Source organism: Oryctolagus cuniculus, chromosome 3, assembly GCF_051225735.1.
Source record: "Oryctolagus cuniculus isolate XC-2025 breed Fujian yellow rabbit chromosome 3, ASM5122573v1, whole genome shotgun sequence".
In the NCBI taxonomy this organism is placed as follows: Eukaryota; Metazoa; Chordata; class Mammalia; order Lagomorpha; family Leporidae; genus Oryctolagus; species Oryctolagus cuniculus.
The window spans coordinates 41,659,892-41,674,735 of record NC_142869.1 but is presented as its reverse complement, the minus strand read 5'-3'; the positions used below and the strand labels follow the sequence as shown (position 1 = coordinate 41,674,735).

The following is a 14,844-nucleotide window of genomic DNA, read 5'->3' as shown; positions in this document are numbered from 1 at the left end:
AGAGAAAGAGGTCCAGCCAAACTTCTGGGTTAATGGCTGTGAAACACTGAATCCCATCAGGATTCTCTATTCTCAACAGTGGTTTCAGTGCCTTACTCCTAGTAGAAAACAGCTGGAACAACTTTTCACCATTTCATAACTATTTTTATTACTTAAAAAAAAAGATGTATTTATTTGGAAGACAGAATTACAGAGAGTGAGAAGAGACAGAGATAGAAATCTTCTGTCCACTGGTGCACACCCAAAATGGCCACAACAACCAGGGCTGGACCAGACTGAAGTCAGGAGCCAGGAACTTCTGGGTCTCCTATGCAGGTGACAGGGGCCCAGGGACCTAGACCATCTTCCTCTGCTTTCTCAAGGAGTTGGATTAGAAGTGGAGCAGCTGGGACATGAACTAGCACCCTATATGGGATGCCAGTGCTGCAGGCACTGGCTTAACTCACTACTTCACAGTGCCAGCCCCTCATAGCTGCTTTCAGAAGATCTTAGGATTTGGATGAATATTTGGCTTTATTGGTTAAGACACTGCTTGAAATCCTTCATCCCGTATTAGAGTACCTGGGTTCCAGCCCAGGCTGTTTCTGATATAGCTTCTTGCTAACATGCATCCTTGGTGGCAGTAGCTGATGACACAAGTCCTTGGAATGCTGCCATCCGTGCGGGAGACGTGGATGGAGTCCCTAACTCCTGGCTGTAGTTAGTCCCAGCCCTGGCTGTTATGGTTATTTGGGGAGTGAACCAGTGGATGAAAGGTCTCTGACTGTCCCTGTCTCTCTGTCTTTCAAACAAGATAAAAAGTAAAATAAAAAAAAGAAAGAATATTAGTATCAAACTCTTGTGTCAGATGCTTGCCTCAGGATCAATTACTATGACAACAGCTAATTACTACTGGCCCTACAAGAACAAAAAGAGTATTGTTGGGTTTCTCTTAAATGAGGTGTGTTAGAATGAACAGATAGTAACTGCACTGTATCCTTTGTGTGTTTTGCAGAATGATGAACACATAATAGGCATTTGTAATTATTTGCTGATGAATTGAATAATTTGTTGATTAATTAAAGAAGTGAGACACTTATCCAAGTCCATATGGCAATGTCATTTAAACTTAGCATTTTCTTTGAATCATTCCATTTCCTCACCTGGATTCAACTTCACTTTGCACTTTATATAAAACCAGCCTCCTTTCAATTCATGGAAATAACAACTGAAGTGATTAATATCTGTTAATATGGATTAACATGTCAGATCTAAATTAAACCAAAACAGTTTAATTTGAAATGCATTCAGTGATTTCCCCGAGTTCTGAAGCCTTTGAAATTCCCTACCAGATCCTCTTTTTTTGGTTAAAAGCCCAAAATACTATCTTTGGGATTCATTGAAGCAAGAGATGGCAAATGACTATTTCATTGGCATATGTCGTAAAAATCATCTTTCCTCCTTTTCTGGGCTTAGTTTTTCCACCACATATCTCAGCACTCTATGTGTATAATGCTTCATGAGACAGGTAGGTAGTGAGCCCTATATAAACACTGTGGCACGGTCTCTCTCAAATTCTCAAAGCATCCTGGTGTATCACACCCCTTTTAATGACGTTTGTACATTTGACATCTTTAAAAGAGGATTATTTTTGGTTCATTAATTTCAGATAGCATTAGAAGGGTAGCCTTCTTAGAAACTAAAGAGATAAAAGGATAGAGAAAACCAGATCAATATACTAAGGGAAAGGAGTGCATGGAAATCAATTAAGTGATCTTTCTTTCCGTTTTTGAATTAAAGTATTAAAAATTATTTTCTTATAAAAAATAAGACACAGATACTTTGTGGTTGAGAGATTTGAGTTTGCCACTCAATATTTTATTTCTCTTTCTTATTCTGATGTTTAATGTAGAATTTAAATAGATGTAATACTTTAAAATAATTGTATGTGGAGAAATATGAAATGTGATCTCAGAGAATAATCTTCAACTTCCTTTTTTTTAAAAAATTTATTTATTTATATATTTGAAAGTCAGAGTTACAGAGAGAGACAAGAGGCAGAGAGAGAGAGGTCTTCCATATGCTGGTTCACTCCCCAGTTGGCCACAACGGCCGAGGCTGCTGTGTCGATCCAAAGCCATGAGCCAGGAGCTTTCTCTGGGTCTCTGACACAGGTGCAGGGGCCGAAGGACATGGTCATCTTCCACTACCTTCCCTGGCCATAGCAGAAAGCTGGATTGGAAGTGGAGTGGCTAGGACTCAATCTTGTGTCCATATGGGATGCCGGCACTGCAGACAGCAGCTTTACCCACTACACAACACTGCTGGCCCCATCTTCATACTGTCAAATAGTTTCTTTTAAAAATTTTTATTTATAGCCAGTGCCGCAACTCACCAGGCTAATCCTCGCCTGTGGTGCCGGAACCCCAGGTTCTAGTCCTGGTTGGGGCACTGGATTCTGTCCCGGTTGCTCCTCTTCCAGGCCAGCTCTCTGCTGTGGCCCTGGAGTGCAGTGGAGGATGGCCCAGGTCCTTGGGCCCTGCACCCGCATGGGAGACCAGGAGGAAGCACCTGGCTCTTGGCTCTGGATCTGCGCAGCATGCTGGCCGCAACGTGCCGGCTGTAGCAGCCATTTTGGGGGTGAACTAATGGAAAAGAAGACCTTTCTCTCTATCTGTCTCTCTTTCTCACTGTCTAACTCTGCCTGTCAAAAAAATAAAACAAAATAAAATAAACATTTTTATTTCTATAAGGAGGACAAATTTCAGTATCATTTTTTTTTCCTTTTTTCTTTTTTTTTATTTAGTAAATATAAATTTCCAAAGTACAGTTTATGGATTACATTGGATTTCCCTCCATAATTTCCCTCCCACTCGCACCCCTCCCATCTCCCGCTCCCTCTCCCATTCCATTCACATCAAGATTACTTTTCAATTCTCTTTATATACAGAAGATCAATTCAGTATATATTAAGTAAAGATTTCATCAGTTTGCACCCACACAGAAACACAAAGTGTAAAAATACAGTTTCAGTACTAGTTATAGCATTACTTCACATTGGACAACACACTAAGGACAGATCCCACATGAGAAGTAAGTACACAGTGACTCCTGTTGTTGACTTAACAATTTGACACTCTTGTTTATGGTGTCAGTAATCTCCCTAGGCTCTTGTCATGAGTTGCCAAGGCTATGGAAGCCTTTTGGGTTCGCCAACTTCTATCTTATTCTGACAGGGTCATAGTCAAAGTGGAAGTTCTCTCCTCCCTTCAGAGAAAGGTACCTCCTTCTTTGATGGCCCCATTCTTTCCACTGGGATCTCACTCACAGAGATCTTTCATTTAGGTTTTTTTTTTTTTTTTTTTTTTTTTTTTTTTTTTTTTTTGCCAGAGTGTCTTGGCTTTCCATGCCTAAAATACTCTCATGGGCTCTTCATCCAGCTACAAATGCCTTAAGGACTGATTCTGAGGCCAGTGTGCTCTTTAGGACATCTGCCATTCTATGAGTCTGCTGTGTATCCTGCTTCCCATGATGCATTGTTCTCTCCCTTTTCGATTCTATCAGTATTAGCAGACACTAGTCTTGTTTGTGTGATCCTTTTGACTCTTAGACCTATCAGTGTGATTAAGTGTGAACAAAAGTTGATCTCTTGGACTAGTGAGATGGCATTGGTACATGCCACCTTGATGGGATTGTATTGGAATCCCCTGGCACATTTCTAACTCCACCATTTGGGGCACGTCAGCTTGAGCATGTCCCAAATTGTACATCTCTTCCCTCTCTTATTCCCACTCTTACATTTAACAGGGATCACTTTTCAGTTAAAATTTAAACACCTAAGAATAATTGTGTGTTAATTACAGAGTTCAACCAATAGTACTAGAACAAAAAAAATACTAAAATGGATAATGTATTACATTGTACATCAACAGTCAGGACAAGAGCTGATCAAGTCACTGTTTCTCATAGTGTCCATTTCACTTCAACAGGTTTCCTTTTTGGTGCTCAGTTAGTTGTCACCAATCAGGGAGAACATATGATATTTGTCCCTTTGGGCCTGGCTTAGTTCACTCAGCATGTTTTCCAGATTCCTCCATTTTGTTGCCAATGACCAAATTTCATTTTTTTTTACTGCTGTATAGTATTCTATGGAGTACAGTCCCATAACTTCTTTATCCAGTCTACTGTTGATAGGCATTTGGGTTGGTTCCAGGTCTTAGCTATTGTGAATTGAGCTGCAATAAACATTAATGTGCAGACAGATTTTGTTTGCCAATTTCATTTCCTTTGGGTAAATTCCAAGGAGTGGTATGGCTGGGTTGTATGGTAGGGTTATATTCAGGTTTTTGAGGAATCTCCAGATTGACTTCCATAGTGGCTTAACCTATTTGCATTCCCACAACAGTTGGTTAGTGTCCATTTTTCCCCATGTCCTCTCCAGCATCTATTGTTGGTAGATTTCTGAATGTGAGCCATTCTAACTGGGGTTAAGAGCATAACATTAATTTCCACTCTACTTTCCCTCATTCTTCTTTTCCCTCCTCCTTCTTTTCTTAGTTTTCTCTTAATTTTTATAATTACATAATTTCAATTTACTTTATGATTATAAGCTTAAACCTCCACTGAATAAAGAATTCAGCAAGGAGTAAGTAGAAAAACCTCTGTTCCTCAGGAGTATAAACAGGACTGTAAAAAATAATCAAATATCAAAATGTCAGTCTTATATACATTACATTTTTGGTATTCTATGTTAATTGCCACAAATAAGGGAAAAATATGATATTTGTCTTCTTGGTAACAGCTTATTTCACTAAGTATAATGGTCTCCTATGGTGTCCATTTGGTTATGTAAGGCAGGATTTCATTCTTATTTAAGGCTGTGTCTTGTTTCAATATGTATATATCCATAATTTCTTTATCCAACCATCAGTTGATGGACATCTGGATTGATACCATATTTTAGCTTTTGTGAGTTAAGCTGCAATAAATATGGGGGTACAGATAAATCTTTCATATGCTGATTTTATTTTCTTTGGGTAAATTCCAGGAGTGAGATGGCTGGGTCATATGGTAGATCTATTTTGAGAATTCTGAGGAACATGCATACTGTCTTCATTAATGTTTGTTCCAGTTTACATTCTTATCAACCGTGTATTAGGGTACCTTTTCCTGACATCCTCTCAGCATTTGTTATTTATTGAGTTTTTGATTGATAGTCATTCTAACTGTGGTGAGGTGAAACCTCATTGTGGTTTTTATTCATTTTTCCTGATGGCTAGTGATCCTGAGCATCTCTTAATGTGTCTGTTAGTCATTTGTATTTCAGCCTTTGAAAAATGCCTGTTTGTGTCCTTCACCCATTTCTTATTTGGTTTGTTTGTTTTATTGTTGTTAAGTTTCTTGAACTCCTTATCAATTTTTCATCAGATGTATAGTCTGCAAATATTTTCTTCCATTCTGTTGGTTGCCTCTTTGCTTTGTTGAATGTGTCTTTTGCTGTGCAGAAACTTCTTAGTTTGCTGTGATCCCATTTTTCTATTTTTGGTTTTATTGCATGTGATTCTGGGGTCTTATTGAAGAAGTCTTTACCTATGACAATATCTTGCAATGTTCCCCCATGTTTTTCTCTAACAATTTGATTTTCTCAGGTCTTAAATTTAGATCTTGAATCATTGCGAGTTGATTTTTATATAGGACATAAGGTAGGGTTCTTGTTTCATACTTCTGCATGCAGACATTCAATTTTTCCAACACCATTTGTTGAAGATACTGTCCTTTCTCCATGGAAGATTTTAATTCATTTGTCAAAAATTGGTTGGTTGTAGATCTGTAAATTAATTTCTGGGGTATTTAATTTGTTTGTGAAATAGCTAATTGGGCTTTTTTTTTGTTTAAATTTTTTTTCCTTTTTTTAAACTTTTATTTAATGAATATAAATTTCCAAAGTACAGCTTATAGATTACAATGGCTTCCCCCCCATAACGTCCCTCCCACCCGCAACAAACTTTTTTTACTTAGTAGAGTTTTAAAAATTAGCAATAATCATCTGTGAAGTTATGAACTATCCACCTGATTCCAGGATAAAGCTGTAAACATTAATCCCCAATCAAAGTAGGTTTTAGGATAGATATTTTATCTTGTAAGTTATTGAAGTTGGATATACATATGCACACACACATACAAACATAGCATATATATGAGTACTTCAAAGGTATGTGAAATTGAATTAGAAGTTTATTTTGCTGCAAAAAAATTTGAAATCCATGTATGACATACATTCAAAACCTTCATTTTCCTGTATTGTGGAAAACTTTTGCATCAAAATAAAATCATTTCTCAATTCCATTTTCCATAAACTTTTTGAAGTACCTTCATATATTTTACACAGATAGGCATACATATGAATACCTATATAATCAATATAAACTATTTTTCAACATCCTTTAGTAAGGTTTCAAAGTATTGTGCATTTCTCTTGAAACTATGTAATATAATTAGCCACTAAATCTGAAAAAACTCAGTGGGCATATTGAAATAGAGAATTTGCAGTCCTTTACTATTTATGGAAAAAAGTGATAACTAAGTGAATATATCACTATCCAAAGCCTTTCTTAAGATGAGGATGTTGAATTTTATCAAGAGTAGCATACTATTTTAGAAATTTGTGAATATAACTAAAAACTTCTAAAGTTGTATTTTTTGTAACTCCGTGAGGGTATCGAGGGTTTATAACATAACCACATGCAATTGGCATTGTCACATATTATCTGATCGATGAATAAGGTATTAATTATTTTGTTTCTAAACATTTATCTGTGATATTTTTAGAATCTAGCTAGATATTTCTATATTTTCCAATTACCTTAGTTCTCTAGAATATGCAGTCCCCAAAATTATGGATACCTGCTGTAAATGTTCATAGAATTAATGAGCTGTTACATAATAGAAAACCAAAATGTGTCCTTTTGTTGGAACTTGACCATACTTCATTTTTTAATTCATTGTATTTTTCATCAATATTCCTTTCCAAAAATTGAGTATGATTTCCCCCCCATGCTTTATTTTAGCTAAATGCAAATTAGAAGTGTTATAGCTGATCAATGCCACAAAGATAGTTCTTTTAAATAACCAGGACATGAACCCTTTAACAAAATTCAGTCAGTTCTATTTATAGTTCCCCCAAGCTATGAACTATTTGTACACCCATGTTTCTGCATAATGACTTTTCAATGTGGCTTCAGTAATCATTCCAGAAGGCACAATCTCAAAATATCTATATGCATAAAGAATATATTTAAAATAAAGGCTAAATTGGCTGGCCATGCATTAAACCATTTGCTTGTGAAATCATTTTGTGAAATATCGCCAAACAGGAGATGTTCCAGCTGAGTGTAGGACATAGCAAACATTTTTTTTTTGCTTACCATATTGTATCACCATAACTTCTTTTGGAAACACTTCTTTCTCCAAGTGTCCTCTTAAATACTTCTTCCTTCTTCCTCTAAGATGACAAGCCATTTTGAGAACTTGGACTTCATTTAGCACACACAGGATTAGGAGAAGAGATAGACTCATTCTCAAACTACTTGCCTTTAAATACTTGAATATCTGAAATGAGAAGCACTGGTGATTTTGCGAAGAAAGTATGTTAGCACCAAGTCTCCCCCAGTTTTGGAGACGAGGGGTGCAAAGAGTGAACAATATGGGCTTCCTTGGAAGAACACTTGTCTTCTATGTTTCTCAATGAGAAGCTGTTCTCTTTTTATAAGGCTTTGGAAAGAAAGACATTTTAAAAAGCCATATTTTGAGTTGTGAACCAAAAATAATTCATGTCTTTTGAGCTTTTCTTTAATCAAGAGCATGCATGAAAGCTTTTCACACAAATGAATATGCTTTTATAATTAACCTGGCCTTTTATAAGACAATATCAAAGTAAATACATTGTCTTGCTCACTGCCATGTTTCTATCTTTATGAGCACAAAGAGAAACAATCAGATTTGAAGTTGTTCATGATATTAACTTCTAGTAATAGAGGAGAATCTTTCTACATTAATATCTTTAATTTCAAAATTTTCTCCCTTTCTTCCTCCAAGAACATCACTTACACAGATATTACAGTTAGAATGGCTGAAAAAAATGATTCACTGTGCTTACTATATTGTTCTAATTTTAGGCAGACTTCACTGGCATAATCTCTGGCCAATGTTTACTGATAGAAATGATATTTAAGTAATTAGGTTAATTAGAATTGCTTCTCCGTGTAATTTTTATTAACTAGCTTTAGCTGCTCAAGTGCTTTTAGGAAACAAAAATGTAATTCAGCAAACTTGGCTATTTCTGAGATTTGTTTTTATCACAGAGTGAGGATCCAATTCACTTATAGGAGAGGTCTTCAAAAAAGTTCGTGCAAATGTGGACTATGAAAAAACTATTCATTTAAAAAAATTTTTTCACCCAAATAAACTTATATTTTAATTGTATTCTCCTGAACTTCTTTAAGTACCCAGTTAAAATTGGCATCTCAGTGAGAATTCAGGAATATAAGTGAATACAGACAGTTTTGTGCTTGGTCATTTTTAATTCTGCTGTGAAATAATTTTTATGTATCTATTCCCATTGCTTCTCGGCCTTTTGGCTAAGATCAAGTGTAGTATGTATCTATTCCTATCTCTGCTATCCGTGTGGAAGTGCATGTTTTTAAATGGTGTGTGAGGGTAAAATATTAAAGGTGTTGGGAAATATAATTTAGTTTTAAGTGTGGCATTTTTAAAGGTGCTAAATGAAGATACCTGCATGCCATCTCTTTTAGATTAAAAAGTGAATCATATACTTCTCTATCCAATAAGCACACCTATTATACTTATATAAGCACATGACATCATCGTTTAAACCAAACTGATTTCTAAGCACCACAGCTGTTACTAGTTATTTAGAAGTCTAATTTGAGCAGAATGTGTCACGCCAACTTTACACACACGCGTTCACACAGGCAGTATTCACATTAAAACTTTCACCTCTATTAAATAGCAACAGTTCTTCAAAAATTCCAACACTCTACTCTTAACAACTAAATAAAATATGTGTCTTTGAGGAGTAATGTGCCTATTTTATTTTTATTCCTTGAGGCAAATCTTGTATTGAGTAGTGCAGTTTTGTTGCCCTGCTGCCACTTTAATCAGTTCTCAAAGATGAATGTGGCACTGGGTGGATTGTCTATTATTTTCTTCCTCTCGAATTAAGGGTAAATCTCTGTGACTTTGTTTTCAATGGAGGTCACATAGATATAGCCATCAATATTGAAATAGCATTTTCTCATGCAAACAGAAACTTTAATAGCCTCGACAAGGGTTTGCTCCTTAGGGAGACTAAATTCAAAATGGCACAAGCCATCTGTTGTGGTGGGATTTTTAAGTTCCCTTATGTAGCACCTCTTTCTCTGACTCTTTTTATTTTTTGGTTGTATAAGGTGACAGCTTTATAATCCATTCTTAGATTTCAAGTGACTAATTCATAAAAGTACAACAGGTCCCAATCCTTTGTACATGGGCATCCTCTATGACAAGAGGAAACTGAAAAAAATCAAATTTGCAAGTTGAATCCAATGGTCAATTCAGTTCCTACTGAGGAAGCTTCCTGTTGCTCTGAGCATGGAGTACTTTGGTACATGGGGAAGCTGGAGAGGTCCCAACAGATGACTGTCCCCAAACAGTATTTGTGCACACCACTAATTTGTGATGTTGGAAGGCTTTTTGCTGAGCTGGAATAGATACAAAAAGCATTTATTTTTAGAAAAAAGAATGTTCTTTGAGCTGAACTTAGATAGTCCCCTGGAGTTTGGGGGGTAGAATACGTAAAAGATGTGTTTATTTGAGAGGGACTCAAGAAGAGAGCACCGTGGCTCACTAGGCTAAATCCTCCGCCTGCGGCGCTGGCATCCCATATGGGTGTAGGTTCTAGTCCTGGTTGCTCCTCTTCCAGGTCCCGTTTTCTCCTCTTCCAGTCCAGCTCTTTGCTGTGGCCCAGGAGGGCAGTGGAGGATGGCCCAAGTGCTTGGGCCCCTGCACCCACATGGGAGACCAGGAAGAAGCTCCTTCTGTTGCGCCCATTTGAGGAGTGAACCAAAGGCAGAAAGACCTTTCTCTCTCTCTCTCTCTCTCTCTCACTGTCTGTAATTCTACCTGTTAAATAAATAAATAAAAATAAAAATAAAGGGGAGAGCACAGGAGAAGGAGAGAGGGTGGGCGAGAGATATCTTCCATCTACTGGTTCATTCTCAAATGCCCACAATAGCTGGGACTGGATCAGGCCCAAGTCAGGAGCTGTGAGCTGAATCCTATCTGCACATGATGGCAGAAAATCAACTACTTGAACCATCACCACTCAAAGTCTACATTAGCAGGAAGCTAAAGTCAGGAGCTCAATTTATCCATTATGGGACAAAGACATCTTAACCAAAGTATTAAGTGCTAGCATAATTTTCTATCATCAAGTCCTGATATCACAGTACTACCCTTTACAAATGTAGGAATAATTGTACATTCTTACTTTGAGTGTAGAATTGCTTTTTGAACATTATAACCTCAGTTGGTCCAAGACATTCAAGTCCATAGTAGGACTGGGAATGAATAATACTTTGGGAAAAAGTGTGATTCCTCCTGTTTTAAAAATTTTCATCACAATGAAGGATCCACTAGTCACTAGTAACTCCCAAACTTTACTCAAAAATAAACTCGGGACTGTGCCTAATTCAATTTTATATGCTATTTTGTAACTCACATTAATTTGTAGTGATAAGATTTGAAGAATTATGACAAAGTGTGTTGAATTAGACCATATAAAAATGGTATTCACTTCTATACAATGGCACTATTTTCCTTGTGATGTGTGCCTTATTTTTTTTACCAAATGGGTATGAGACTGAGAATTCTCAGACTGTTTAAGAGTATATTATATAAAAAATCAGGTTGTAGTAAATAGTCATAGAAAGACAGAGGCCAATACACTGGTATTTCACGTTCTGGCACCTCAATCAGTCTTCTACATTCTATCTTAGTTTCATTTCTTTTAAGTCAGACCAGCATTCAAGCTCCTCCTCTAGCTTACCTGGTGTTACTCCATTTCTCTGTATTAAAATAATATAATATGAAGTTTGAAAAAAATGAAGAAAAGATTTCTGAGTTCATCTAGTCCAATGTAGAACCCCCTTGTTAGTAAAACCAGGTATTTAAATGTAATATTGCTTAGAACTCTCAAATGAAAAACTGATGCATTCCAAATTCCTCTGGTTGAAGCCAAGGTAGGCTCTCAGTATTATCTTTCCCTTGGCTGTCACCTGTATTCTGAACATTGATCTATGAGTTCCTTTATCTGGGCTAAACTTTGATGACACTGTCCTATACAAGTCTTTCCCCTCCCCCACCTCTCCTTTGCATGCACATCCTCTCACTCATAGCCCAACTCATTTCTTTTGGGAGTGCTTTTTCTGGTTTACTTGTTTGATTTTTTCACACTTTCTCCTAAAGAATTTATATTATTTTAAACTTTATTTATGTAGATCTCAATGCTTATCTCTGTTTACTACATTGACTATACCTTTGAAATTGTACAATTCTAAAGATCTATGTTGGGGTCTGCATGAACTTAAAACAAGTACTATTGCTTAGTTGTAGTTTAAACAGTTGCCTTTTGAACAGAGAGAAAACTCTTATCATTACCCTGAACATATTATGGGACAAAACTGGAATACTTTTGAGAGTAAATGGGGACATTGGCAGCGATTACCAGGTATACAGCTTTTCCAAGGCATAAACCAGAAACACCCAAAAATATTTGGTCACCATAATTACTTTTCATCTGTTTATTCAAGAAATATGTGTTGAGGTCCTATTATTGTTGCTATGATTTCAGGGTGCTCTAGCAGAAAATGTAAGCCCCACAATGCTCCAGGTACTATAGATGTTTAAGCCTGGGCCAGTTATTGAGCTTTGATTTTAAGTCCAAAAGGAGTCTTTTGACTCATCTATAAGGACTTAGTAAGTCACTCAAGGAGCAAGGAAGTAGTAACAGAACCTAGAACTCAGACCTGCAGACTTCCTGGTCAATAACCTTGGATATAGGACAATGATTCCTTTACTTTATCATTATTCACATTATTTCTTTTGAGAAAGATTCTTTCTATTTATTTGAAAGACAGACATATCTTAGAAATAGAGGGAAAGGCAAAAAAATTTCTATCTACTGTTTCTCAAATGGCTGCAACAGCTGGCACTGAGTCAGGAACTCCATCCTGGTTTTCTACATGAGTGGCAGGCATCAACATTCTTGGGCCATCTTTGGTTGCTTTTCCAGGAATATTAGTAGGGAGAGAACAACTAGGCCTCAGACTGGCACTCTAATATGGGCTGCTTAATCCATTGTGCCACACACCAGCTTGCACCTTAGTTTTTTTTACCCTGTAAAATGGAAATATAAGACTGATTTGCGGCCGGCGCCGTGGCTCAATAGGCTAATCCTCCCCCTGCGGCGCCTGCAGACCGGGTTCTAGTCCCGGTAGGGGCGCCGGATTCTGTCCCGGTTGCCCCTCTTCCAGGCCAGCTCTCTGCTATGGCCAGGGAGTGCAGTGGAGGATGGCCCCAATGGAGACTAGGAGAAGCACCTGGCTCCTGGCTTCGGATCAGCGCAATGCGCAGGCCACAGCGGCCATTGGAGGGTGAACTAACGGCAAAAAGGAAGACCTTTCTCTCTGTCTCTCTCTCTCACTATCCACTCTGCCTGTCAAAATAAATAAATAAATAAATAAATATTAAAAAAGACTGATTTGCATCTAGAAACACTTTATGCTTCCAAGAACTAGGAAAAAAGAAACCATGATTGAAAGGATATATAGAGATATAAAATTTTCTACTTGCTATTGATTGGAAAATGACTAAGCAGAAGTTTCTGGAGATTTTTGTTACATGGTGGCTGTTTAGCAGAAATATAAAGGCATTGGTTAAATGGAGGGCTCACATACATTAATTTAAATTATTTTATAAAAAGACTCTTGACTGAAGACAGGTAACCCCTACCAGATTTTTTTTTCAGTTTATTTTGCTTTGGGCATGCTAATTGTCCACCAAAATCTAATCTCCCATTTTTTTATTTATCATAACACATTTGTGCACATAGATCATTTTTCCTGGCCTTTGTTGTAGCTGGATGGGTCCATGAGACAAAGATCTTGCCAACATAATGATATACACAGCTACTATATCACATCGAAGGAAATTTCTTGTACCTTGTTAATTTTTTTTCACTTCTATCTCATCACCTAGGATTGAGACATGACCATGACTCGACTTAACCAGGCAGCAACAATGCCCCTAACAATGTGCGAGTAACAAGATAGAGGCAAACACAGTCCTGAATGACCTGCAGCAGAGCTGTGCTGCTAACCAGAACTTCCTATCTACTGCTAGACTGCTTGAGAGAAATAAAATCCCATTTTCCTCAATTCACTACTTGGGATCCATTTGTTACAGAGGCTTAGGCTGTAACCTGACTAATGGTGTATGCCTCCCAGGAGGAGCCGTGAGCAGCCATCATAGTCAGAGACAGAACACTCACATATGAGAGAAGAAGGGACTCCAGTGCCCTTCCGTGGCCATTGTGCCCAGAGAGGCAGTCTCATTTGAAAAACTCAGTTCCTGAAGACTATACATTGAGCAAGCATCTAAGAAAAGTATAAAATAGGCTCTGGCTGGAAAACTATACATATTAGGACTGTCAGATTGTATGAAATTCAAGCAGTAAGAATTATGCAAAGATGAAACTGGAGCATAAAATGTGCCTTCGTGGTACTTGTGAAGGATTATCATCAACTCCTTGCTGAGGAAGAGCTGGGGAAACTGAAATCTCTGCATACCTTTTATAGTTCATGGGCTATATTAACGAAATGGACTTTTATTACTGATTGAATATACTTGCTCTTAATAATTTCACTTCAATCTTCATGACTTTAGTCTTTAAAGAACTCATATTAGAATTGCAAAATATAGATAACTATTCAAGTGGACCACAACTAAACTGGGGAATTGATAACATCTAGTTCAGATGAAGCAATAAGCATGTGATTCACTTATTTATTTATTTATTCCATCATTCATTCATTCATGAGAATGTTAGGTTCAAATTTTATACCTTGTAACCTCACAGTCACTTTGATGGCAAATGAAATTAATATTTATTAATTTTTATACAAGGAAATAATCGTTTACTGACTGCCTACCATTGATCTTCCAAACACTATTCAGGATGTGGAAGATTCATTGTAATGTCATGGTTTTCTGGGAAATGGACTGGTAGCATTTTTAACTTGTTTCTTATAGCTGCCGTAATACTCATCTATTTGTTTCAGGTATTTTGTCTTCCTTACCTTTTACTCCATTGATTTCACTAGTTTTCTTTTTTCAAAGATTGATTTATTTATTTGAAAGTCAAAGTCAGAGAGAAAGAGGGAGAGGCAGAGAGAGATCTTCTGTCTGCTGGTTCACTCCCCAGATGACTGCAACGGTAGGGCTGGGCCAGCCTGAAACCAGGAGCCAGGAACTTTATCTGGGTCTCCCAGTGGGTGCAGGGACCCAAGTATTTGGGCCATCTTATGTTGCTTTCTCCTGAGCATTAACAGGGAGCTGGATCAGAAGTGGAGCAGCTGAGATTTGAATTGGTGCCCATATGGGATGTTGGCACCGCAGGTGGTGGCTTTACTCGCTAAGCCATAGCTTCAGACCCAAAAGTTTGCTTTTCAAATATTAGGTTAAAAATAATGATTATTCCTGACTCATTATTCAAATTTTTATATGTTGCTCTATTTGCATTGGTATTAT

The 14,844-nt window shown here is 37.2% G+C and overlaps 1 long non-coding RNA gene and 1 other non-coding gene across 5 annotated transcripts in view; both read left to right on the top strand.

The window, feature by feature from the left end:
- Nucleotides 1-14,844, top strand: part of LOC149127321 (uncharacterized) — a 164,131-nt gene that overhangs the window by 117,987 nt on the left and 31,300 nt on the right. The window lies entirely within an intron of this gene.
- Nucleotides 8,596-8,782, top strand: LOC149127322 (U2 spliceosomal RNA). Its single transcript, XR_016232035.1, has one exon. It is a non-coding gene; the product is annotated as a U2 spliceosomal RNA (small nuclear RNA).